Source organism: Dama dama, chromosome X (assembly GCF_033118175.1).
Source record: "Dama dama isolate Ldn47 chromosome X, ASM3311817v1, whole genome shotgun sequence".
Lineage (NCBI taxonomy): Eukaryota > Metazoa > Chordata > Mammalia > Artiodactyla > Cervidae > Dama > Dama dama.
Window position 1 is genome coordinate 111,142,010 of NC_083714.1, and position 27,986 is coordinate 111,169,995.

A 27,986-nucleotide genomic window follows, 5' to 3' on the forward strand; every position below is an offset into this window, starting at 1 on the left:
AAATGTCCATCTAGTCAAGGCTATGGTTTTTCCAGTAGTCATGTATGGATCTGAGAGTTGGACTATAAAGAAACCTGAGCACCGAAGAATTGATGTTTTTGAACTGTAGTGTTGGAGAAGACTCTTGAGAGTCCCTTGGACAGCAAAGAGATCCAATCAGTCCATCCTAAAGGAAATCAGTCCTGAATATTCATTGGAACGACTGATCTTGAAGCTGAAACTCCAATACTTTGGCCACCTAATGCGAAGAACTGACTCATTTGAAAAGATCCTGATGCTGGGAAAGATTGAAGGCAGGAGGGGAAGGGGATGACAGAGGATGAGATGGTTGGATGGCATCACCAACTCAGTGGACATGAGTTTGAGTAAACTTCAGGAGTTGGTGATGGACAGGGAGGCCTGGAGTGCTTAAGTCCATGGAGGCACAAAGAGTCAGACATGACTGAGACTGAACTGAACTGAACTGAAGTGACACACTAGACAATGTATTTGATTATGATTTTGCAAAAGACATAAATATTATTTACTTAAATGTCCATATGTTGCATCATATTGCCACTTAATTTTGAAGTAAATTTTTTCATTCATTGTTCATTCTTCCATACAACATCATTTCCAAAGAATTTATTTTCCAGAGCAATGCATTTTTTCTTTTTTATTTAGCTATAAGAAAGCAAATAATTACAAGTATTATTTAAATCTTTTAAGCATTTACTGCTAGGTGTCTCTTAATAAGTTTTAATCCCTTTTTTGTATGTTCCATTCTATTACTCTATAGAGCTTTTAGGTTGAAAAATAAATAAAGAAGGTACACAATTTCAAACATGCTTACACATCTCTTTCTCTTTCTCATGCATATATGCATATATATACAGAGAAATGGTAAAGAAATGAAAAAAAATTCACCATAAAAAGCGGTTTATATGTACTTTTGTCACATGGGCTTGTCTTTAGACTTCCAATGTAAATTTGTCTTAAAGATCTAAGTAAATGACTTCACATTTTTAGGTAAGCTGCATGGGCCAAACTTCCTGCTTAGTAATTTTATTGTTTATCTCATTGTGGCAGATGCCTGTCCTTGATTTCCAGCAGCTTTGTAAGGTCCTATGAAATGTAAAAGCTGGATAATAACAGAATTATTGAGAGTCAAACTACCCATCATATGCTAGCTTGACTCCCAGCAAAATTAATATTTATCAAATTCCCACAAGGAGACATGAAATTGTATTAGAATATATGTCACATACTAAGCTCTAATTTTGGCTATTTTTGGTATATAATTCAGGTTGACATGTCAATGAAATATTTAAACAGGTAATTATATTCACGGATTTTTGGAGAAACTTCCAGCTGTGAAGGAATATAAGATTTCTAGTCCAGGTTTGAGAGAGAGAGAGAAAGAAAGAAAGAATAAAAAAAAAATCCATGTGCAAGTTTTATGCTATTAATAAACAGTCATTTATTGAACATCTAATATGTACAGGGTATTCAATGAGATGGGTCACAAATCATCTGGTCTATGGAGCAAAAAATTAATTGGACAAGGGAGAGAATTATTCATTTGAGTCATAGGGGCAGGGGTGAGTTTGGTGTTAATCTCATTGTGAGTCAAATTTCTAAATTTCCAACTTCTAATCTTTTTATTCCTTTCACACCCAGCAGTGCCAGATTAAAACAGATAATTATAATTAGATTCTACTATCATTCTAATGACTCCTCCATCTGCTTTGCCAGCTTAATTTTCTCTGGCCTTGAAGTAAAGCTTTTAACAGGGACATGGGAAGAAGGAGCAAATTTGTGGGAAGAAACTATTAGTTCTATTTAAAACATATTGAATTTGAGGTAAGTATTGAGGGAAATTCAGGTGAAGGTCAAGTAAAATGGGAACACAGATATAGTAATCAATATTAGATTAACAGTGGTGACATCAGCAGGAACAAGGACCTCTACAAAGCCAGCCCCCCCACACACACACATAAAAGCTGTGAGATTGTGAGATTGCTGGCAAAAATATGTCAAGATCAACATTTTCAGAACTTTGAAAATTAACCAAAGGATTGCAACAATTTGAGGAGTATTTATTAAAGAAAAATGAATAAATTTCATGAAGAACAGTGAGGCATTTTTCATTGTAATTTTCACTCTTCCCATTCCAACAGTTCCACAGACACTAGAGGGGACAGAATATGTTAGGAATCCCTTCAAAACTTCATTCTCAGAAAATTGTCATTAGTTTATCTGTCTAGCACATATATACATATATAGAAATTCCAGTTCTCAGGTTTTGTCTTTTTTTGACCTGACTCAGACCTCACTAAGTGCAGACAGCCCTGCCTGTGGAGGCATTTGTGAAAATAATCTTTAGCAATTTTTAAACAGTGCAGCTCCTTGAGGTAGTGATAACAACTGGAGCAAATAAAAACTAGCCAAAAAAACAAAAAAGGAAAAGCTAGAGAATGAAATGTCCCTAGGGAATTTTAAAAAGCTCCAACATATTCCTAAGAGTTTAAAAAACCATATACATGCATAGGATGGGGTATAATCCCAAGGTTGAGCTCATGCCCGGGAAAGACCTGAGAAGTCTCCAAACACTCACCTTTAGCTGACATTGAGGCTCTGCAGTGGCAGGAAGTGAAAACTGTGATAGCATTATAAACCACATGATTGAGTGCTGAAGGCATAACCAAAACACATACAGAATTTCTTGGCTAAGACTAGGACAATTATTGACTTGAGGCATTTAAGGGAATTTCAACTGAATTATTAGCTGAAAATTAAGCTAGCAGAAAAGAAACTTCTATAGCCAAACATGCCAAAGAGTACAGACTTTACAGAATTAATTAATAAAAGTCACTAAGCAAGTAATAATAGAAAGTAGCAACAAGAAGAAGAGGGTAGAACCATATTCCCAGAGTTTCCACTATCCATTACTTCCAGTTTTAAACAAAAAATTATGAAACATGAGAAGAAAATATGACCCATGCACAGGAAAATATGCAGTCAATAGAAACTGTCCTTGAGCAAGCACAGACATTGGATTTACTACACAAACTTTTTAATCAGCTATTTTCAACATATTCAAAGACCCAGAGGAATCCGGTGGAGAGGGAGGTGGGAGGGGGGATCGGGATGGGGAATACATGTAAATCCATGGCTGATTCATGTCAATGTATGACAAAAACCACTACAATATTGTAATTAGCCTCCAACTAATAAAAATAAATGGGAAAAAAATTCAATAAGAAAACTCAACAAAACAACAGGCATAAAGATTGGAAAAAGAAAAAAAATTCATATGAGATTATTGTCTACATAAAATAATCCCAAGAAATCTACAGATTAATTAATTTAGAACACTCATGTGAATTTTGCAAGGTCACAGGACAGTAGGCCAATATATTGGGTTGACCAAAATGTTTGCTGCTTTCTTCCTGCATGATGGCTCTAGTAGTGTTTAGTTGTCTTTAACTTTACTGAAACAATTTTCTTAGACTGTATTGTTAAAACAGCTGTCATATCATCATGCATTTAAAAGCAATTATCAAAACTGGTGAATTTTTTTGTAGCCATTTTATCATTAAAGATGGAAGAAAAAGAGTACAAATTTCAACCTATTAAGTTTTATTATTTTGAAAAAGGTAAAAATGAAATTGAAATGAAAATAAAAGATTTGTGAACCATATGGAGAAAGTGCTGTGACTGATCACATGTGTAAAAGTGGTTTGTAAAGTTTCATGCTGGAGATTTCTCACTGGACAATGCTTTATGGTTGGGTAGACCAGCTGAAGTTGATAGCAATCAAATCAATATATTAATTGAGACTATTCAGTGTTATACCAATGCAGGAGATAGTTGACATACTCAAAATATCCAAATCAAGCTTTGAAAATCATTTCCACCAGCTTGGTCATGTTAGTTGCTTCAACGTTTGTGTTACGCATAAATGAAAAACACTTCTTGATCATCTTTCTGTTTGTGATTCTGTACTTAAATGTAATAAAAACTTCCCATTAAAAAAAAAACAAAAAAAAACAAAGAAAACTATGCCTAAAGAACAAAAGGAAAGTATGATAATGATGTCTACCAATTGGAGAAAATAATTAATAAAGAGATAGAAATTATTTTAAAAGCAGAAATTATGGAGTTGAAAAGAACAATACTAAAATGAAAAATTCACTAGAAGAGTTCAACATCAGATTTGAGCTGGCATAAGGCAAAAACAGCTCACTTGAATAGAGGCCAATAGAGTTTCTCAAGTTTAAAGAATGGAAAAAAATAATTAAGAAAAGTGAACAGAACCTCAGAGAGCTGTGGAATACCATCTTGCATACCAACATACACATAATGGGAATCTCAAAAGTAAAAGAGAGATAAAAAGGGAATGAAAGAATCTCTGAAGAAATAACAGCTGAAAACTCCACAAATTTAATTTAAAAAAAAACATTAAATATCCAAGACGCTCAATGAAATCCAAGTAAGATAAATTCAAAGAGGTCCACACTTAAACACACCATAATCATATTGTTAACACTCAACAGCAAAGAGAGAATCTTGAAAGCAGCCTGAGAAAAGGAAATCATCACATACACAGATCTTCAATAAGATTAACAGCTGATTTCTATCAGAAAATATGGAGGCTTGAAGACTGTGAAAAGACAAAACTCAGGAGTTGCTGAAAGAAAATGACTGTCAACCAAACATTCCATATTTGGCAAAACTATCCTGATAAAAAGGAAGAAAAGATAAGCAAAATTTGAGAGAACTAGTTGCTAGCAGTGCTTCCCAACAATCAATGCTAAAGGAAATACTTCAATCTGAAATGAAATGACACTAGATAGTAGTTCAAATCTTCATGCAGAAATGAAAAGCACTGGAACATTTTTTTTCTGATGTGCAGACTCCAACAAAGAGAATCAAGGAAAATGAAGAATCAGAAGGATATGTTTCAAACAACAACAATAAAGATAAATCTCCAGAATCTGATCTTAATGAAATGAAGATAAGTGATTTATTTAATAGAGAGTCTAAAATAATGGTCATAAGATGCTCATTGAGGTCAGAAAACAATACACGAAAAAAATGTTATTCCAACAAACAGAAAATACTAGAAAGAGTGAAGATCAATTAAGGGACTTATGCTGCTGCTGCTGCTGCTGCTGCTGCATCGCTTCAGTCGTGTCTGACTCTGTGCGACCCCATAGATGGCAGCCACCAGGCTTCCCCGTCCCTGGGATTCTCCAGGCAAGAACACTGGAGTGGGTTGCCATTTCCTTCTCCAATGCATGAAAGTGAAAAGTGAAAGTGAAGTTGCTCAGTCGTGTCCAACTCTTAGCGACCCCATGGACTGCAGCCCACCAGGCTCCTCCATCCATGGGATTTTTCAGGCAAAAGGGACTTATGAGACACCATCAAATGAATCAATATATGCATTAGAGCATCACAAAATGAGAAGACAGAGAGAAAGGAGCATAAGGCTTCTTCAAAGAAGTAACATCCCAGGTTGCTCAGTGTTAAAGAATCCACCTGCTAATGCAGATGAAGGTTCAATTCCTGGGTTGGGAAGATCCCCTAGAGAAAGGAATGGCAACCCATTTCAATATTCTTGCCTGGAAAATCCCATGGACGGAGAGCCTAGCAGGCTACAGTTCATGAGGTCACAGAGTTGGACACTACTGAGCATGCATGCACCAGTATAGAAAGATCCAGGAAGCCCAAGATGTCCCCAGAAAGATGAATCTAAAGAGACTCACACTGAGGAATATAATGATTAAGCTCTCTAAAGTTAAAGATAAAGTTAGAATCTTAAACACAGCAAGAAGAAAGCATCTTTTCATGTATAAGGGAAGGCCCTTAAGATTATCAGCAGATTTTTCAGCAAAAGTTTTGTAGGCCAAAAAGGAGTAGAAGGATACATTTAAAGTGCTGAAAGAAAAAATCTGCCAACCAAGAATATGCTACCTGGCGAAGTTGTCCTGCAAAGTTGAAGAAGAGTTAAAGAGTTTTCCAGACAAGTAAAGCTGAAGGAGTTCATAACTTCTTGACTTGTCTTACAATAAATATTAAGGAATTCTTACAGCTGAAACAAAAGGATGGTAATGAGTAACATGAAAACAAATGAAAGTATAAAATTCAATTGCCAGAGGCAATTAGGCTACAAAAATAAATAAAAGGCATCTAAATCAGAAAGAAATAAAAATGTCTATATTTGCAGGACATGATATTATATAGAAAAAACCCTAAAGACTCCATCAAAAACAAACAACAACAACAACAAAAAAAAACTGCTAGAATTAATAAATGAATTCAGTAAAGGTGCACATCTCTAGAACATGCCACTCAGCAAGAAAAGAATACACATTTCCCACATAAAATATCTCCAGGATAGATCATATGCTAGGTCATAAAAGAAATCTCAATAAAGTTAACTGGAAGAAACTATACAAAGTATGTTCTCAAAAAACAGTGGAATGAAATTAGAAAGTAATTAGGAAGTTTGAGGAATTCACAAATATATGGAAACTAAAATGTACTCCTAAATAACAAATGGGTCAAAAAAGAAATCACAGGGAAAATAGAAAATAGTTTGAGATTAATGAAAATAAAGATACATATACCAAAACATATGAGATGCAGTGAAAGAAGTGCTTAAGAGGAAATTTATACTTATAAATACTTATGTTAAAAATGAAGATAATGCTGTATACATGAAACTTGAAGTTATAAACCAATGTTACCTCAATACATTTTAAATTAATTTAAATTTTTAAAATAAACAAAAGCTTAATTTTTTAAATGAAGAAAGATTTCAAATCAATAACCAAAACTTCTACCATAGGACATAAGAAAAAAAGAAAAGGAACCAAACCCAGAGCAAGGAGAAGGAAGAAAATAACAAATATTAGAAGAAAATTTAATTAAAGAACAGAAAAACAATGGAGAGAATAAATTAACCCAAACTTAGTTCTTTGAAATAATCAACAAAATTTATAAGTCATTAGTTAGAGACACTGAGGCAAAAAGAGATGTGTCTCCAGGCACTAAAGTCAGGTAAGAATGAGAGGACATTGCCACACACAATATCAAGATAAAAATAATTATATGGCAGTACCATGGAGACCAGTATGGCAATAAATTGGATAAATAAAATGGGCAAATTCTCAGAAAGAAACAAGCTATAAAAGCTGACTCAAGAAGAAATAGAAAATATGAACAGGCTTATAACAAGTGAAGAAATTGAATTTGTAATAAAAATAAAGTTACTGCAAAGAAAGCTCTGTTCCAAATGACTTCACTGGTGAATTCCACCAAATGTTTTAAGAAAAATCAACACCAAACCTCACAAGCTCTTCCAAAACAATAGAAGTGAAGGAAATATTTTCTTATTGAAGTCAAATTTGAGGACTCACAAAAATCAACTTGAAAGCTAAAATAATCAAGACCTCAGTCTTGACATAAGAACAGATATATCATATGATATCACTTAAATGCAGAATCTAAAAAATTATACAAACAAACTTATTTACAAAATAGAAACAGACTCAAAAACCTAGAGAACAAACCGGGGGGCAGGAGTCTGGGGAGAGATAGATTGGGAGGTTGGGATTTACAGGTACAACTGCTATATTTAAAATAGATAAGCAACAAGGACCTACTGTGTAGCACAGGGAACTCTGCTCAATAGTCTGTAATAACCTATGGATCATCAGCTAGTGAAAGCATATATAGAGAAAAGAGAAGAGCAGGGAGAACAAAACTTTCACTAAAGGAGAAATGGTGGAATCAGAGCCAAAAACAGAGAAGGAGAAGGGAAATGACAATCAGTAGAAGAGAAACAGAGAGAAATTGTCACAAGAAGCCAAGAGAGAGGGAAATTGAATAGGAGAAGATAGTCCTCAGGATAAAACTTCAGAGTGAGAGAAGATGAGGAAAAGTGAAAAAGCATTTGATTTGACAACTCTGAAGTCTCTGGGAAACACAAAGAAAATAATTTCAGTGAAGTGCTGAGGTTGGTAGGAATGAGTGAATGAGGTGATGTAAGCAGTGTCAGTACTTCACACTTTTAAGGTAGACATTGATGTAGCTGAAATAGGAAGTCAGCTCCTTCTGACTTCAAAGCCTGATGTAGCTGAAATAGGAAGTCAGCTCCTTCTGACTTCAAAGTCCATATTTTAGCCATAACACAGTGACATTTGCTTAAAGCATATTAAGGTGTTCATTCCAAGGAAGTTATATAGAATTGGTTTCGATTCTGAAGATGAGTTGTGACTAACATGTCTATGTAGTTAGTATATGAATGTGATGCCATTGTCTCCTCTTCCTAGATTCATGAAAACTGCTCTAGTAGACAAAGCTAAAGGTGATTTTCCCTTTCCTTTGGTTTCTTTTTATGGATAATTTTGACTGTACATTTTTTGCACGCAAGAAAAAAATCAGCAGAGATAACTGTGACATATAATAAATCCCAAGAAAACACAAGTAGCCAATAAATATATGAAAAGATGTGCAATACCACCAGTTATCAGGGAAACATAAATTAAAATTATAAAGAAAGAACATCTTTTACTCATCAGACTAACCATAATTAAAAAGTGTGGGGACTTCCCTGTTGGTCCAGTGGTTAAGACTCTGTGTTTCCAATGCAGGGGTTGTGGGTTTGATCCCTTGTCAGGGAAATAAGATCCCACATACCACAATGTGGCCAGAAATAAATAAATAAGTAAATTAACACTTAAAAAGTGTGACAAGCACCAGTGTAGAGGAGGAGAATGAGTAAATAGATAATCTCAGACCATTCTTACAGATATGTGAACTGGAACAGCCACGTGGGAGAGCAATGTGACAGTAAAATCTGAAAGGTGTTAACTCTATATCCTAGGATTTCCATTTCTGGGTATACACCCTAGAGAAACATTTGTATACACACATAAGGGGATGCACAAATGGGTGTTGATTACATTACTGCCAGAAATAGCAAAGCAAAAAGGAACAACCCAAATGTTCATTAATAAAGAAATGGATAAGATATGGTATCCTCATAGAAGGTATTGCTGTCTAGATAAAGGGACCAAAGCTATATGAATCAATAAGAATACATCTAGAACTGTTAATATTAAATTTTGTAAATGTTTCAGAATGAAGTGTATAGGATGATTACTTACTTAAAATTTATTTTCCAAGCCCATAGAAACATTACATTTTGTTTCTGAATTTCTATTGATGTATGTAAAGTATTTAAAAGGATGACTATCAAACTCATATGGAGGAGGGCACAGCAATCCACTCCAGCATTCTTGCATGGAGAATCCCATGGACAGAAGAGCCTGGTGGGCTATAGTCCATGGGGTTGCAAAGAGTTGGACGTGACTGAAGCGACTTATCACGCATCAAACTCAGAGTAGGTCTATCTCTCGGAAACAGAGAGAGGGCAAAAAAGTCTGGAGATGTGGTCAAATGGGAGTTTTAAATCTTATTATTTTCTTCCTAAAGCTAAGAGATGCATATATAATGTGTGAGTTTTTTCAAAATACACATCAAAGGTTAGAAAGAAATATAAAAATTATTAATAATTTTAGTATCTGGGACATGGTAATATGGGTGTTTGCTATAGATTATTGGTTTAAAAAGTAAGTGTGGCTTTCTAAAGGAAAATCAAGTCCCTTAGCATTATTCCATTAGAAGCAGTGTTGGTTTATTGGTTTCAGAGAAAGAGAAAAATAAGGCTTTGTTAGAAATGGTTAAAGCTGAGTACCAAAGAATTGATGCTTTGGAACTGTGGTATTGGAGAAGATGTTTGAGAGTCCCTTAGACTGCAAGGGTATCCAACCAGTTCATCCTAAAGGAAATCAGTCCTGAATATTCACTGGAAGGACTGATGCTGAAGCTGAAACTCCAAAACTTTGGCCATCTGATGCAAAGAATTGACTTATTTGAAAAGACCTTGATGCTAGGAAAAATTGAAGGCAGGAGGAGAAGGGGATGACAGAGGATGAGATGGTAGGATGACATCACCAACTCAATGGACATGAGTTTGAGTAGATTCTGGGAGTTGGTGATGGACAGGGAGGCCTGATGTGCTGCAGTCCATGGGGTCATAAAGAGTCGGACATGACTGAGTGACTGAACTGAAGTGAACTGAGAAGTGATAAAGTGGGCAGACTACACACTGGATCTTCATGCTCTGTGACTTGTCCAGACATGTCCATCAGTGTGTGGACTCTCAAGCTAACAATATGCACATATTCTTCTGTGGCAATCTCACAGGAATCTTTAGAGAATGACTCCATTTCAAACTTAGACATTTAAGAAAGACACCTTTACATAGTGGAATTTGAAGGAACTAGCCACTCCAATAAAGACCAGACAAAAAAAATTCCTCCTTGGGAGATGAAAATTACAGAAGACAATAGAATATTTAGGTTGCTTCTACTTCATACAATACTCCTTCCAGCTGGGCAGTTTCTTCTAGCACACACTGCTCTTGTCACCATTCTTAGAATAAGTCTTGGGTCTCAGTCTGACGCTTTGTCTGTGACTATAAACAACTTTTCCTCCACAGTTAGCACAGCCATAGAATAATGACACTGCATTAGAGACATGAATCACAGCATAAATACTTGTTTTATTATGATAAAATAAATCACTGCTTGTCAGTTGCTATAGACATAGGCAGAAAATGCATCAGGCTTTCTATTTTTTTTTTTTTTATTATTATGCACTGGAATGGAGACCATCATTTGTTGAACAGTATGTGTTTAAAAAATGTCTCAATGCCTATAATGAAACAGATGATATGTGATCCTGCAGATCCTTAGGCCAAGCCTGAGTGACTGTTTTCCTATAGAAGAAAAGAGTCTTAACACTTCCAATATGATAGATAAAGAAGCATAGTAACAAGGTAGGAAAAGAACGATGAGAGGGGAGGAAGAAAGGGGGAAATGAAGCTAAAGACATAATAGTTTCTGTAAATATATCACCCTATGTTGAAACTAAAGGACTAAAGGGAGTTGTCATGGCAGAGTCTCTTCAGTCGTCAGTAAATTACACAATCCTGCACTCGATAGGAGAGTATTGAGCCTTTGTGCTAATCAGGATGAGCTAGGGTACACTAGAAGAACAAACAAGCTCCAGTAGCCTAAAGGTTAATTTCTCACTTTTGTGACAGTTCTAGAAGGTGACTTGGGGCTGCATTGTTGCCATCATTATCCCTTTGAGTCTCAGGCTATTGGAACAGCCAATATGGATGTTGCCAGTCACCAGGACAAAAGGAAAAAAGAGCCTCACATGGGCTCTTGAAGCTTCTGCCAAAGGTGACTCACATCCTTTCTCCTAGTGAATCACTGGTCAAGACAAGCCACATGGCTAAGCCTGACAGCACAATGGGAAGGTATTCTCCTCCTATAGCTCCCAGATTGCAGAACCATACTTAAGTGGATTTCATACTTACTGAGATATCCAGGTTTCAGGAGAGCATCTTCCCTTAAAGAGAGACAAAATGTGGGGCAGTCAAGTGATTTCAGTGGTAAAAGTGCCCCTTCTCAGTGATATGAAAGAATCATGGCCCACTCCATCCATAGAGCAATGATATTGTCAGAGAAGAACTTTGAAGGAAAATGTCTGGGAAATGCCAGTGAAAGTAGAATAACCTAAAGGGCTCCATATTTCCAAGACTTGACCAAAGTGTCCCCCAAACCTATTCCTCACCCTTCCCAACATCAATAGAAATATGGAACTGTTTAGGTAGATAAGAACTTTTGAGACTGAAACCTTCTTTGAAAATATAAAGAAACTGAGTCACTGAAGTGAGTCCAAGAACTCAAAAAACTGAAGCAGATACTGGTGTGCAGGAGGTGGGAGAATGGTGTACCAGATGATAAGGCTTCACCACCCATAGGAAAGTTGTGGTGGGAGGAAAGCTGGAGGTTTCGTGGTGATTGGTAGGTGAGCATTTTTATGTCAGTTTTAGCTGGCAACGTTGCCACCTCCCCTTACTTCCACTCCTCCTGCTGCTGCCCAGGGCCATCTTGACACTGCTTCCCTCCTTCTCTACCACCACAGGAAACTCCTGGACAGAAAAAAAGATGGAAAACTGAAGTTGTCACCCTGGGACAGCCTTGTCTACAGCCCTCTTTCAAGGGTAACTGGAGTTGGCCCTGGAGCAGGCTTTCTCCAACCTCTGCCATGCTCTCAGTCCTCCTCATAAGTACCTCTTACAGATAAAGGCAGAGCAATCAACAATGAATATGTCAAACTATGAGGGATAAGGAATCCTGGACAAAATGGGGTTTTCTATCAGTCCCAATGTCCAACAATTCATGCTTGGAATTTCTCAAGAGATCAGTTTTTATACAATACAGTGCTGATGCACCTACTGAATTCTCTTTGTGTCATTGAATGTCATAAGTAGAGGAAATGCAGAATGGGTACATGAAGGTTGCGAAAAGAAATTACCACTTCTCTTAAGCACCTTCCTGGCTTTGCTGATTCCCAGTGTAGTCTCATCTCTCCCTTCATTCTAAAACTCTTGACAGCAAGCTCTAAGTAAGAAATACTAAAGACCAGCTTTGTTTGAAGTAAGAATAATAACAATAAAACAATAATAAGTGTGTATATGGCAGATGTTATAGAGACATTATTCTAATCCTTTCACCAGTCCAATGAAGGGGCAATATTATCCATTCCATTTGGAGATGAGATAAACATCACACATAAGTCTCAACCGTGGAGTTCCATGGCTGTGATAGGTAGAATAATCCCCTCCACTGAGCAATCATATCTACACCCTAATCCCTGGAACCTATGAATATGTTACCTTACATTGCAAAAGGGATTTTGAAGATGTGTTAAGGGCAAAAACGTTTACAAGGGGGAGGTGGCTCAGATGGTAAAGAATCTTCCTGCAACGTGGAACACCTGGGTTCGATCCCTAGGTCAGGAAGATCCCCTGGAGAAGGAAATGGTAACCCACACCAGTATCTTGCCTGGAGAATTCCATGGACAGAGGAGCCTGGCGGGCTACAGTCCATGGTGTTGCAGACTTGGGCATGACTGAGTGACTAACAACAATATCTGAACTGTCTGGTTCAACCTAATCACAGGTATTCCAAAAATCAGGGAATCTTTCCCAGGTGGGTCAGAGAAAGATGTGACAATGAAAGGAGAGTTAGAGAGATGACAGCATGAGAAGGGTTCAGCACCCTGAATTTATGGCTGCTTCTGAGATAAAAGGGGCCACATGCCAGGATTGGAAAGAGATTTTCACAAGCTTGGAATATCCCTCAGCTTCCAGTCAATGAGAAAATGGGGACCTCAGTTAGACAGCACAAGGAACTGAATTCTGTGAACAATCTTGATGAGCAGGAAATAAGTCTCCTCCCCTCCTCCGAGCTTCCAGAAAGGAACACAGCCTGCCAATACCTTGACTTTTGTCTTATGAACCTGTAGCTGACAAACCCACAAGATAATAAATTTGTGTTGTTTTAGGCCACTAAGTCTGTGGAAGTTTGTTAAAGCAGCAATTGGAAACTAATACAGGCATTATCTCCGGTTTGGACAGTCACAAAAGCCTTTTAAGTTGACTGATCTATCTGCTTCCATCCTTAGCCTCCCTCCAGTGTATTCTCAACACAGAAATCTGAGTGATCTTTTTAAAAACATATCAGACCTTGTCAGTTTTCAGCACAAAATGTCCAATGGCTTCTCAGGCTGATCAGAATAAAAGCCAAAGTTATTACAATGGTCTCTAAGGTGACAAACTTATTGTCTTTTTCTGATCCTTACTCCTACTACTCTCAATCTTTCTTACTCCACTCCAGTCATACTGTCTCCATTGCTGGTCCTGAATATGCAGACTTAGGCCCCATCTAAGTGCATCTTCACTATCCAGTCTCTGCCTAAGACAGTCTTCCCTTAGATACCTACGTGGCTTTCTTATTCTTCAGTTTCTGTTTGACTCTTTAATAGGCTTTCCAGGCTTCACGGGTGAATTCTACCAAAAATTTAGAGAAGCACTAACACCTATCCTATTCAAACTCTTCCAGAAAATTGCAGAGGAAGGTAAACTCCCTAACTCATTCTATGAGGCCAGCAGCACCCTAATATCAAAACCAGACAAAGATGCCATGAAAAAAGAAAACTACAGGCCAATATCACTGATGAACATAGATGCAAAAATCCTCAAAAAATTTTAGCAAACAGAATCCAACAACATATTAAAAAGATCATACACCAAGACCAAGCGGGCTTGATCCCAGGGATGCAAGGATTCTTCTATATTCACAAATCAATCAATGTGATACATCACATTAACAAATTGAAAGATAAAAACCATATGATTATATCAATAGATGCAGAGAAAGCATTTGACAAAATTCAACACCCATTTATGATAAGAACTCTCCAGAAAGCAGGCATAAAAGGAACATACCTCAACATAATAAAAGCCATATATGATAAACCCACAGCAAACATTATCCTCAATGGTGAAAAATTGAAAGCATTTCCCCTAAAGTCCGGAACAAGACAAGGGTGCCCACTCTCACCAGTACTATTCAATACAGTTTTGGAAGCTTTAGCTAGAGCAATCCAAGAAGAAAAAGAAATAAAAGGAATCCAGACTGAAAAAGAAGAAGTAAAACTCTCACTATTGACAGATGACATGATCCACTACATAGAAAACCCTAAAGACACCACCAGAAAATTACTAAAGCTAATCACCAAATATAGTAAAGTTGTAGGATATAAAATTAGTACACAGAAATCTCTTGCATTCCTTTACACTGACAATGAGAAAACAAAGAGAAATTAAGGAAACAATCCCATTCACCATTGTGACGAAAAGAATAAAATACTTAGGAATAAATCTACCTAAAGAAACAAAAGACCTATATATAGAAAACTATAAAACACTAATGAAACAAATCGAAGATGACACAAATAAATGGAGAAATATACCATGTTCATGGATTAGAAGAATCAATATATTGAAAAATGAGTATACTACCCAAAGCAATCTATAGATTCAATGCAATCCCTATCAAGCTACCAACAGTATTTTTCACAGAACTAGAACAAATAATTTCACAATTTTTATGTAAATACAAAAAACCTCGAATAGCCAAAGCAATCTCGAGAAAGAAGAATGGAACTGGAGGAATCACCCTGCCTGACTTCTGACTATACTACAAAGCTATAGGCATCAAGATAGTATGGTACTGTCACAAAGAGAGAAATATAGATCAATGGAACAAAATAGAAAGCCCAGGGATAAATCCACACACCTATGGACACCTTATCTTTGACAAAGGAGGCAAGAATATACAGCGGAGAAAAGACAATCTTTTTAACAAGTGGTACTGGGAAAACTGGTCAACCACTTGTAAAAGAATGAAACTAGAACACTTTCTAACACCATACACAAAAATAAACTCAAAATGGATTAAAGATCTAAATGTAAGACCAGAAACTATAAAATCTTAGAGGAAAACATAGGCAAAACACTCTGACATAAATCACAGCAAGATCTTCTATGACCCACCTCCCAGAGTAATGGAAATAAAAGCTAAAATAAACAAATGGGACCTAACAAAATTTAAAAGCTTTTGCACAACGAAGGAAACTATAAGCAAGGTGGAAAGAGAGCCTTCAGAATGGGAGAAAATAATAGCAAATGAAGCAACTGACAAAGAAGTAATCTCCAAAATATACAAGCAGCTCATGCAGCTCAATACCAGAAAACTAAATGACCTGATCCAAAAAAAAGGCCAAAGAACTAAACAGACATTTCTCCAAAGAAGACACACATTGCTGATAAACACATGAAAAGATGCTCAACATCACTCATTACCAGAGAAATGCAAATCAAAACCACAATGAGGTGCCATCTCATGACTGTCAGAATGGCTTCTATCAAAAAGTCTACAAACAATAAATGCTGGAGAGGGTGTGGAGAAAAGAGAACCCTCTTACACTGTTGGTGGGAATGCAAACTAGTACAGGCACTGTGGAGAACAGTGTAGAGATTCCTTAAAAGACTGGAAATAGAACTGCCATACGACCCAGCAATACACACTGGGCATACACACCGAGGAAACCAGAATTGAAAGAGACACGTGTACCCCAATGTTAACTGCAGCATTGTTTACATTAGCTAGGACATGGAAGCAGCCTAGATGTCCAGTGGCAGGTGAATGGATAAGTTGTGGTATGTATACACGATGGAATATTACACAGCTATTTAAAAGACTGGATTTGAATCAGTTCTAATGAGGTGGATGAAACTGGAGCCTATTATACAGAATGAAGTAAGTCATAAAGAGAAACACAAATACAGTATATTAACACATATATATGGAATTTAGAAAGATGGTAACGATGACCCTATATGTGAGACTGCAAAAGAGACACAGATATAAAGAACAGACTTTTGGACTCTGTGGGAGGAGTCAAGGGTGGTATGATTTGAAAGAATAGAATTGAAACATGTATATTACCATATGTGAAATAGATGACCTGTCCAAGTTCGATGCATGAAACAGGGCACTCAAAGCCAATGGACTGGGACAAGTCAGAGGGATGGGATGGGGAGGGAGGTGGGAGGCAGGTTTGGGATAGTTGACATATGTACATCTGTGGTTGATTCATGTCAATGTATGGCAATAACCACCACAATATTGTAAAGTTATTAGCCTCCAGTTAAAAATATAAATTAATTTTAAAAAATAAAATTGCAACACCTTTTCAATACTTTCGTATTTTTTTTTCTCAATAGCACCTTTTGTTTTCAAATACATCCCTTATTTTGCTTATGTCTTCCTGTACTAGAATTTGAGCCCAATGAGTGAGGGGGTATGTGATATATTTGGTTATATATGTGATATATTTTGGTTACTGATATATTCTCAACACCTAGTCTGGTGCCTAGGAGGCCCTCAATAAATATTTATTGAATAAGTGAATGGATAAATGTGTGAATAAATAAATAAGCAAATAAATGAATTAATGGAAAGAACTCAGAGCTTCTGGGTGAATCATAGTAATCAGAATTTAGTGGCATAATGCTGGTGGGTCCTGCCAGCCCAGTACTGGGGGATCCCACAGTCTCTGCTCATATCCACGTTTATACACACACTCTGCAGACTCTTCCAATATTTGCATATCTGTATCTACCATGGCAAAAAAAGTTCCTGATGAATTATTTCCAAATCCCATTTGTTTTAAGCAACATCTGTTATCATGATAATTTCAAATAAAGAGGGAAAAAATCAGATCATGGCTATGGAAGACAAGTATAAGGTAGAGTGGTTAAGAATATAGTCATACCAGAATTTAAATCCTGTTTCTACCACTTACTAGTTACAAGACATTAGGCAAGGTTCTACGGGCTTCCCTGGTGGCTCAATGGTAAAGAATCTGCCTGCAATGCAGGAGATCTGGGTTTGACCCCTGGTTGGGAAGATCCCCTGAAGGAGGGCACGGCAACCCACTCCAGTATTCTTGCCTGGAGAATCCCATGGACAGAGGAGCCTGGCTGGCTACAGTCCATAGGGTCACACAGAGTCAGAAACAACTAAGCAGCAGCAGCAGCAAGGTCTGTATTTAGTCACTGCTAACCTCAGTTTCATCATGTGTTAATAATACTTAACTCACAGGGTTATAGAGGGAATTCAATAAGTTAATTAAAGCATTTTAGTGTAGTCCCAGCACATAGTAGTTAGGCCGTATTTGGTAATTATGACTGTGAGCACAAGGATATTTCTCATTCTTGACCAACTCAATGTCTGCTTTACCTTCAATGCAAATCATGGGCTCTGTCTTGGAGCAGACCTACTGTCTGATATAAACACCTGCCTCCTCTGACCACCATTATGCCCTCTCTCCCCTCGATCCTAAACTTAAAGCTGCTGCTTGTTTCCCTTAGAAGTGTGGAGGCAGACCTGGGCCTGAAACTCTACTGCGTCCTGGAGGAAGCTTGATCAGAGAATCCCATAGAGATACAGATGAGAGGGTGGATGGTAGGATCTTACATCCCAAGTTGTAATTTTATATTTCCTTCTCTTCCATGTTTTACCCACTTGTGCAGGGACCCAGGAAGCCAGGAGATTCCTTTATTAAATTCTTAGAGAGAGCCTTACTAGAATTAAAGGAACACATCACAGAGCAGAGGATGTTAGGGTCAAAGACCACGCTGCGGTATCAACCAAACAACCCCTTTTTCCCATGGGTGAAGCAATTTCACAACCATTCATGGAGGAAACAGGGCTCAAACCCAGATCACAGTACTTCTGGTAGGAGTTCTTCTTAGATACTTCCAGTGTAGCAAACAGGAAGAGACCTCATTCATTTCTACATTTCCCAAAGCTATATTAACTGACCTTACCTTACACTGTTCTTTTTCTATTACCTTGGAACAGGAGTCAAGGCATAGTAATGAAGGAAGTAGCAATTTTTTTTTCATAAAAGAACTTTAGACACAAGGTACTGTGTTATCTCCTCTGAATTAAGTCCCAGCTGTTGTGTCAGACAGATTCCACTTTTAAAAATGACAGGCTTGAATTTAATCAATTGATTTTTTCCAACTCAATAGAAAATTTTCCTTCTTATTAAAATGTTCTCTTTAGTATTTAAAGGTAAACCAGACTGTTGAACAGGACAGAAGAAGGTGAATGACTCAGTACTATCTACCATGACTGTTTAGACAATTCAAAAATATCTTGCTTATTGTTGAACACAGTGTTGTGTTAGTAGAGTGCAAAAGATAGGATTTACACACACACACACACTATGAGTTAAGTTAACACAGCAAGCCCTCTGTGGCATTTCTGGATGAGGCAATATCTTTAAAGTTTTCAGCAGTTAAAGTTTCAGCGGACCCTGAAGAGTCTAAAGGCAGGGCTCAACCTCCAGAAGACTTCACAGTAGAATTTAAGAGGCTGACTCTTAAAACTCTGTTGACACATGAAAATGGTTATAATCCCCATTCTGTTAAAATAAATGTTTCCAAATAACCATCATAGAATGAAGTAGCAGGCTTCCATCAGTAGAAAATACTTACTTTTATACCTTCCACTTTCTCCAAGAAAGCAAGGAATTTTTTTCCAGAGACAATCTTTTCAGCATCTATGCATAGCAGTTTTGTAACTCTGTTTTCTAACTCTGTATTTGGTGGAGTAAGAAATTAAGATATATAACATAGTGCTTTTTTAAACTGACTTCACTTTATAGAAATAACTAATTGATCATGCCCATGACTGTCCTGTTTACAAATAACACACTGTAATTCATTCCTACTCAGGATACTTTTCAAAGCATAAAGGCCTAGAAAGCTATGCAAAAGGGCATTGAATTTATTCCATTAGTAATAAAGTTAGCAAAAGTTTTTGAAAAATAAAGTTTCTTTCAGTTCAGTTCAGTCACTCAGTCGTGTCAGACTCTTTGCGACCCCATGAACCGCAGCACGCCAGACCTCCCTGTCCATCGCCAACTCCTGGAGTCTACCCAAACCCATGTCCATCGAGTCGGTGATTCTCTTCCTGCCCTCAATCTTTCCCAGCATCAGGGTCTTTTCCAATGAGTCAGCTCTTTGCATCAGGTGGCCAAAGTATTGGAGTTTCAGCTACAACATGAGTCCTTCCAATGAACACCCAGGACTGATCTCCTTTAGGATGGACTGGTTGGATCTTCTTGTGGTCCAAGGGATGCTCAAGAGCCTTCTCCAACACCATAGTTTCTTTGGAGTAGAGCAAAAAAAGCATGAGACTTGAAATCCGAAGATATGGCTGAAATACTAGCTTTGTAATCTATAATCCTCAGTTTAGCCATCTGGGAATATCTTCATAGGATTATTCTGAGAGTCACATTAAGCAATACATGTCATAGACTGTAAAGTGACATGGAAATACTTGTTGCATAGCATAAGCATATTGGTTATCTGCAATGCCCATGAAGAAAAATGCATCTTTTTTCCTGTCTTAAATTTTTTTCCTAATTTAGTACACAGAGAGGGTTGAAAAAATAGTTGGCACTTGTAGTTATGAAATATGGTCAAAATAGTATTTAATAATTCCAAATATTTTCAGTAAGAACATATCTGTGAATGAGTAAAATATCCTAAATTTTCAGGATCTATGTTAGAGAAATTCTACAAGTTCTTAAATTCAGTTTTTGGGTATAGAGAGTTTTCATAGCTCAGTTGACAAAGGATGACTTTGAATGGGAATGAAAACCTTAATCTTATTTTGAAAACATCAATTGTCTAATTATTATGGGCTCTGTATGTTCTTTTTCAATAACTGTGGCAAAAAGAATTTCATAGTCAACGCCTTCTGCAAATATGCTTTTGTGGTAGAGAGAACAAATACATTTTGCAAAGGAAAATAACCAGATTTAGAGAATTAGACTGATTTGTTGACTCACTGGCTGAATTAAATAATTCCCCCCTCAGACAGTTGGCAGAGTGAAAAATCAAGCCCTTCAACTTCATGGCTGCCTCTGTTTGCTTTTACTTGGTTTGTTTTCTCTTAGGTCCCAAAATGCAAAATAGAAGTGTTTTGCTACCTGATGACAGTTATAAGTGACAAACTTCTTAAGTTTTAACTCTATAAACATAGAAGAAGTCAGGATTCTGTCTCTCTATGGCTAGTATTCTAAATGAATACTTTCTTTACTGTCTTCCCCATGGTCATAAACAGCTCAATTAAAAACAACAACTTCTATAGTAGACTACACTCAACTGTGGGCTTCCCTGGTATCACAGATGGTAAGGAATCTGCCTGTAATGCAGGAGACCAGGGTTTGATCCCTGGGTCAGAAAGATTCCCTGGAGAAGGAAATGGCTACCCACTCCAGTATTCTTGCCTGGAGAATTCCATGAACAGAGGAGCCTGGTGGGCTACAGTCCATGGGGTCACAAAGAGTCAGACACGACTGAGTGACTAACACACACAGACTCTACTGAAGAAAAGAAATGATGCAAAGGTAAAGAATACCATAACTGGGCCCAACTTATTTGCAACGACATTTAGAGGTTTTATAAAATAATCATACACTTAGTTGTAATTAATAATTAATTAGTTTCTCAAGAAAGTTATTTGCCTCATTTAGTAAACATTTATAGTATTTCAGTTATAAGCCAGGCATGGTGCTAAGTGATAGGGAGCAAGTGAAGATATCCCCAGTTCTAGTAGAGCTGTTCATTTCAATGAGGAAATAGACATTAGTCTACTGATTATGCTGATGTGAATACATAATTACAAATGGAGAAAAAAATGTTATGAAAGAAAAGGGTGTGAGTCTCTCTCAGAGGGTGGGCTTTCTTTAGGAGGCAAAGTTGAAAGAAGGGACTTCCCTGGGGTGCAGTGGATAAGAATCAGCCTGCCAATGCAGGGGACACAGGTTCAATCCCTGGTCCAGGAGGATTCCACATGCTGCAGAGCAACCAAGCCCACGAGCTGCAATGACTATGCCCATGTGCTACGTACTGACACTTGTGCACCATAAAGCCTGTGCTCCAAAGCAAGAGAAGTCATTGCAATGAGAAGCCTGAATACCACAATGAAGAGTAGCCCCCACTAGCCACAACTAAAGAAAGCCTGCACAAATAAATGAAGACCCAGCGCAGCCAAAAATAAAATGAAAACAAAATTTTAAAAAGTAAGATAAAAGTTGAAGGAAGTGGTAAGAACTCATTAAGTGAAGGAGGACTACAAATTCAGATTAAGGAGACAGTGTGTGCAAAGACTCTTCAGTGAGGGACTTCCCTGGAGGTATAGTGGCTAAGACTCCGTGTTCCCAATGCATGAGGCTTGGGTTTTATCCCTGGTCAAGGAACTAGACCCCACATGCCACAACTAAGGATCCCACATGCAACTAAAAGATACTGCTTGCCACAATGAAGATCGAAGATCCCAGGTGCTGCAACTAACACTCAGTGTAGCCAAATAATTTTTTAATACCCTTTGGCAAGAGAGAGAAGGATTGAAGAAGCTTAAAGAAGCCCAGTTTGGTGGTCATGAGTTACTCTGTGGGTTACCAAGAGTAATAAGCCCCTGGGAAGGACACTGATGAAAGATGATACTGGAGCATTAAGCAGGAAAAAGTGATGCAGTGTCATATAGACCATATCAAAGATATTGATTTTTAATATCTAATAGGAGATGTTTGTTTATGTTTTCAGTAAATACAGTGCTTCCTATTGCCAGTCTTCTAGACGCTCAGGATAGAGTAATAAATTAAAAAAATACATGATCACATTTGTGTTTATCCTGTTTTCAGGATAAAATATGGATTAGGGGGTGTTCAGCATTGATGTCTGGAGACTAATTTGTAAGCTTCTGTAGCAGTTCGAATGAAATATGACAAATGTTTGGCTTGTGGCAGTAGGTGGTGGAGAGACGTGGAAACAGCTATGACATGTCAAGAGGTACAATCAATAGGACTTGGTGATAAATAAGAAGCTGGCTTGAGAACAGAGAGATATCATCTCTACCTAGCTGTTTCTTCTTTGAGACACTATATTGATAAAGATAAATTTTACTGAAGTCTGAAAGAGAAAGAGTTACATCTACTTATCTTTATTGGAAAATAGTGAGGAGTGACCATAAACTCAGGCTAATAAGTTTAGTCTTGGACATATTGACCATGAGGTGATATTCAAGTGGAAATATTGAGTAGATAGCTGGAAACACAACTTTGGAATTCAACAAAGAGGTCTTGGCTAGATAAATTTAAGAAAACATTAGGCGTAGAACTTGAAATCACCAGATTATAAACTTGATGAAAGGAGGGTCTATGTCTATTTTCGCTCACAATTGGAATTTTAGAAGAATGTATCTGACACATACTAGGTGCTCAATAAATATTTGTTAAATGATGACTACTCAACAGATGAAGCTAGATAGAACTCTTAAAATTTCTTATATAAGCTTACAAAATCACGCTTGTCGGGATTCCTCTAAAAATAGTATAGTACATTTGCCTCTCCTGTGCCAAAGACTGTGAGCAAAATATCAACATAATTAAATTATAAAAGTAACAAACTCTTATCTATAAATAAATCTGGTAAACCACCTGAATGCAGAAAACCAGGTGGCGAGCACTACCTGTTTGTGGATATTTCAAATAACGTCCCAACAGTTGGGGAGAACAAGATGGTGGAAGACTAGCTGGATATGTAGTACATCTCTCTCCATGAATACATGAGGAATACACCTTCAGACACAGAAGTGCATGCAGAACACCAGCTGAGAACAGACGGGAGGACGTGACCAGTGGAAAAGAATATGTAGAACCATACAAAACTTGGTAAGATGAAGGAACTAGGGGGGAAAATAGGAGTGTTAGTAGGACTGGACCTACCCTTCGCGGGTGGGGGAACTGAAGCAGGGGTCCGATCCCCACAGTGGGGCAATTGTCTGAGTCAAAGGAGGAACATTTAAGGCTGAGAGTGAAACAGCTGATCTGTGGCACCTAAATGGAATGAGAATCAGACAGTCCTTGCTGCAGCCATACATAAGACAGGCAGGAATGCCAGTCTCCTGGAAGGGGCAGCAGCTGGGAGCTGGAATTTAGGGATTGTGGGGCAATCCAGGTGCGAGGGCTGCTGTTGACTGTGGAGGGACAGATCGAGGGGATGGAAGGGAGTAGATCATGGTGGGAAATGCCTGTGGAGGAAAGCAAGGCAGGCATGGAAGCAAGGCGACACTGCTGAGTCACGCGTAGGGGTGGAGCCATCGCCATAGCTTCTCTCTCTCCACACACCAGCATCAGCAGCTGAACAATAGAGAGGCTGGACCATCAAACGCCTGCTGCACTGCATTATAGAGTAGGACCCCACCCAGGGTGCTCCTTTAAGTGACTGATGCACCAATCTACAGAGTAGAACCCCAGTCAGGCGGGCCTCTCTATATGCTTGATGCGCCTACCAACAGAGAAGGATCCCAGGCAAGGGATCCTTCTAAGCGCCTGAACAGGCAGAGCTATGGAGAAAGACTGGCCAAAGAAACTTTCTGATTGCCAGCTACAAGCGGCTTAAAAACAAATCTCTGATAGGGCCATAACTCCTGCCGCTGAGGCAGTTTGTGTCCCTGAACACTTGGCGCTGCCAGGGTCCCTGCAAGCCAAACAGCTGCACCACCTTCATGCTCAACTCTCATTGGGGCAGAGCTGCCACACCAAAAAAAAAAAAAAAAAAAGGCTTGTGTTTATGTGCCCAGGGTCACTTCGGTCCTATCTGACTCTTTGTGACCCTGTAGACTGTGGCCTGCCAGGCTTCTCTGTCAGAGAGGGGGTTCTCCAGGCAAGAATACTGGACTGTATTGGCCAATACTGGTTGCTATACCCTTCTAGAGCACTATATTTCCTGCAGCCCTAGCCGCCAACACCCCTGAGTACCTGGTGCTGCCAGAACCCCTACGACCCAAACAGCTGCACCACCACCACATTTGGCCCTCACTGGGGCACACACAAGCCCTACAGGGCAGCTTCAGGAGCTAAACCCCAATGGATGACCCACAGGTAGAGGTGGAAATAAAACCACAATTAAAACCCAGGGGCAGTGTGGCTAAGGAAGAGGATCCAAAACCTTCCCACCAGCTGTACAAGCTGCAGATTAAATCCACATAATCGACTAGGCAGACTCTGTGTTTACAGAATATATAAAAGGCCATTGACAGCTCCCACAAAAGAAAATGCACTAGCTCTCATAGCTGTAGACATTGGAGGCAAGAACATACAGGAGTAGGACCAGATTAGAATCTGAGCAGCCCGCAGCAGGTTCAGAGATCAGTACAGTATTGGAGGGCATCCTAGGGAGGTAAGGTGGACTGTGATTCCCAGTGTGGGAAAGGACTCTGACAGCAGTGACTCAAGAAAAACATTTTTTATTCTTGTTTCTTAACTTGTTCTGTAAATTCTTTTTGATTTTTTCTTTTTTTTTTTTTCCTTTTTCCCCTCTCTGTTGTAGTTGTCGATGTTATTGTCACTAAGAAATCCAATTAAGCTTTAGAGGTCTTTTTTTTCCTTTTCCCTCAGTCACATTTTTTATTGTTGTCATAAACTTCTGTCTCTATTTTGGGATTTTACAGTTCTGTGGAGTTTTCCTCTCTTTTTTCCTTTCTCTTTTTAAAATTTTAATTTTTTTAATCTATTATTATTTTTCTACATGTATTCCTTTGTCTGCTTTTGCTACTGTTCTTTTCCCCTTGCAGTTAATCTTCAACACATACAAATCTTCTTTATCTACCTCTGTTTAACTTTGCATATCTATTCTTTCTTTCTTTTCTTTCTCTCCTTTCCTCTCAACATTAGTTTTTTTTCTTTGCTTTATTCCCCAATTGGCATCTTGCTTTAATTATGTTTTCCAGTTTGTGCTTTAATTAGTTTTGTTCTGGTAGATATAATTTTTGGTTTCTCTTGTTGGCTGGGTCAATCTGTTATACTTAATTTTTATTGGGTTGTTTTTATTTTGCTTATGGATGTATATATATATATATATATATATTTATTTATATATGTATATTCAGTCACATTTTCTATCATTGTTATCGACCTCTGCCTCTACATTGGGCTTTTGCAATTCTGTGGAGTTTTCCTTTTTTCCCCTTTTTTCTTTCTTCTTCCTTTTTTTCTCTTTTCTCTTTTTCATAACTTTAATTTTTAATTTTTTTAAAACCAGTATATTTTTCTATATTTATTTCTTTGTTTGCCTTTCCTACTGTTCTTTTCCCCTTGCAGTTAAACTTTAATGTATATAAATCTTCTTCATCTACCTCTATTTAAATTTGCATTTCTATTCTTTCTTTCCTTTCCTCTCAACATATTTGTTAGTTTTGTTTTCACTGCTTTATTTCCCACTTGGCACCTTGCTTTAGTTTTGCTTTCCAGTTTGTGCTTAAGTTAGTTTTCTTCTTAACTGGTAAATATAGTTTTTGATTTCCTGTTTGCTGGATCAATCTATTGTACTTTATTTTTGTTAGACTGTTTTCACTTTGCTCTTGGGTGTAAATGTATGTGTGTATATTCCATTATTTTAATTAATATTTGCCTGATCTTATAACTGCCATTTGTCTGGGGTTCATCTTTGGTTTCTCATTTTTGGATATTTTACTCTCACTTAATGACATAACAAAGCACTTGTGGAATCTTCATTCCTGACCAGAGATCAAACCCTGAGTCCTTGGAGTGGAAGCACTGACTCCAAGACCCTAGACTACCAGAGAACTAACCCTAGGGAGTATCAAATAGTGAGAGCTCACACCAAGGAAACCACTTGAATATAAGACATGGCATCACCCAACCACCAGTAGCACCCTGTGCAGAACACCTCATCGAAACAACAAACAGAACAAAAATACAAAGCCAGTCATCAGCAGACAGGAGTACCACCTCACTCAGCCTTGCCCATCTGAGGAAAAACGAACAAACAAACAAACGAAAACTCAACACAAATCTCAACCTATATGAAGCTCACACAAACCACTGGACCAACCTTAGGAGGGCAGAAGCCAAAAGGAAAAAAAGAATTCAAACTCCTTCAGGAAAAGAATTCAACTTTCCTTCAAGCCTGGGAAAAGGAGACCTCAAACACAATAACTTTTTAAAAAAAAAAATGAGAAGGCAGAGAAATACTGCACAAATGAAGGAACAAACTAGAAACACAGCAGTCCAAATAAGTGAAGAGGAAATAAGAAAATTACCTGGAAAAGAATTCAGAATAATGATAGTAAAGATGATCAAAAACCTTGAAAACAAAATGGAGAAAATGCAAGAATCAATTAACAAAGACCTAGAAGAATTAAATAATAAGCATACAGAGACAAACAACACAATTACTGAAACTAAAAATACTCTAGAAGGAATCAATAGCAGAATATCTGAAGCAGAAGAACGAATCAGTGAGCTAGAGATAAAATAGTGAAAATAACTTCTGAAGAGCAGAATAAAGTAAAAAGAATGAAAAGAGCTGAGGATAGTCTCAAAGACCTGTGGGACCATATCAAACACACCAACGTTTTAATTATAGGGGTCCAAGAACAAGAAAGGTTATGAGAAAAATTTTAAAGAGATTGTAGTTGAAAATTTCCTCAACATGGAAAAGGACATAGCCAATCAAGTGCAAGAGGCACGAAGAGTCCCTTACAGCATAAACCCAAGGAGATACATGCCAGGATACATACTAATCAAACTAACAAAGACTAAACACAAAAAAAGAATATTAAAAGCAAAAAGGGAGAAGCAATAAGTAACACACAAGGGAAACCCCATAGGCTTAACAGCTGATCTTTCAGCAGAAACGCTTCAGGCCAGAAGGGAATGGCAGGATATATTTAAAGTGCTGAAAGGGGAAAATCTATGACCAAGATTACTGTACCCAGGAAGGATCACATTCAAAATTGATGGAGAAATAAAATGCTTTTTAGACAAGCAAAACTTAAGAGAATTCAGTACCACCAAACAAGCTTTGCAACAAATGTTAAGCTGACATATATAGTCAAGAAATACAAGAGAAGAAAAAAGATCTACAAAATCAACCCCAAACAATTAGAAAATGGCAAGAGGAACATATATATCAATAATTACTTTAAATGTAAATGGATTAAATGTTCCAGCCAAAAGACACAGACTGGCTGAATGGATACAAAACCAAGACCCATATATATGACCTCAAGACACATATAGACTGAAAGTGAGAGGATGGAAAAAATATATTCCATGCAAATGGCAAGCAAAAGAAAGCTGGAGTAGCAATCCTCGTATCAGACAAAATAGACTTTAAAATAAGGGAGATTACAAGAGATAAGGAAGGACACTACATAATGATCAATGCATCAATCCAAGAGGAAGACATAACAATTGTAAATATCTATACACCCAACATAGGAGCACCTCAATGCATAGTACAAACACTATAGACATAAAAGGAGAAATTGACAGTAACACAATAATAGTAAGAGACTTTAAAACGCCACTCACACCAATGCAGAGATCATCAAAAC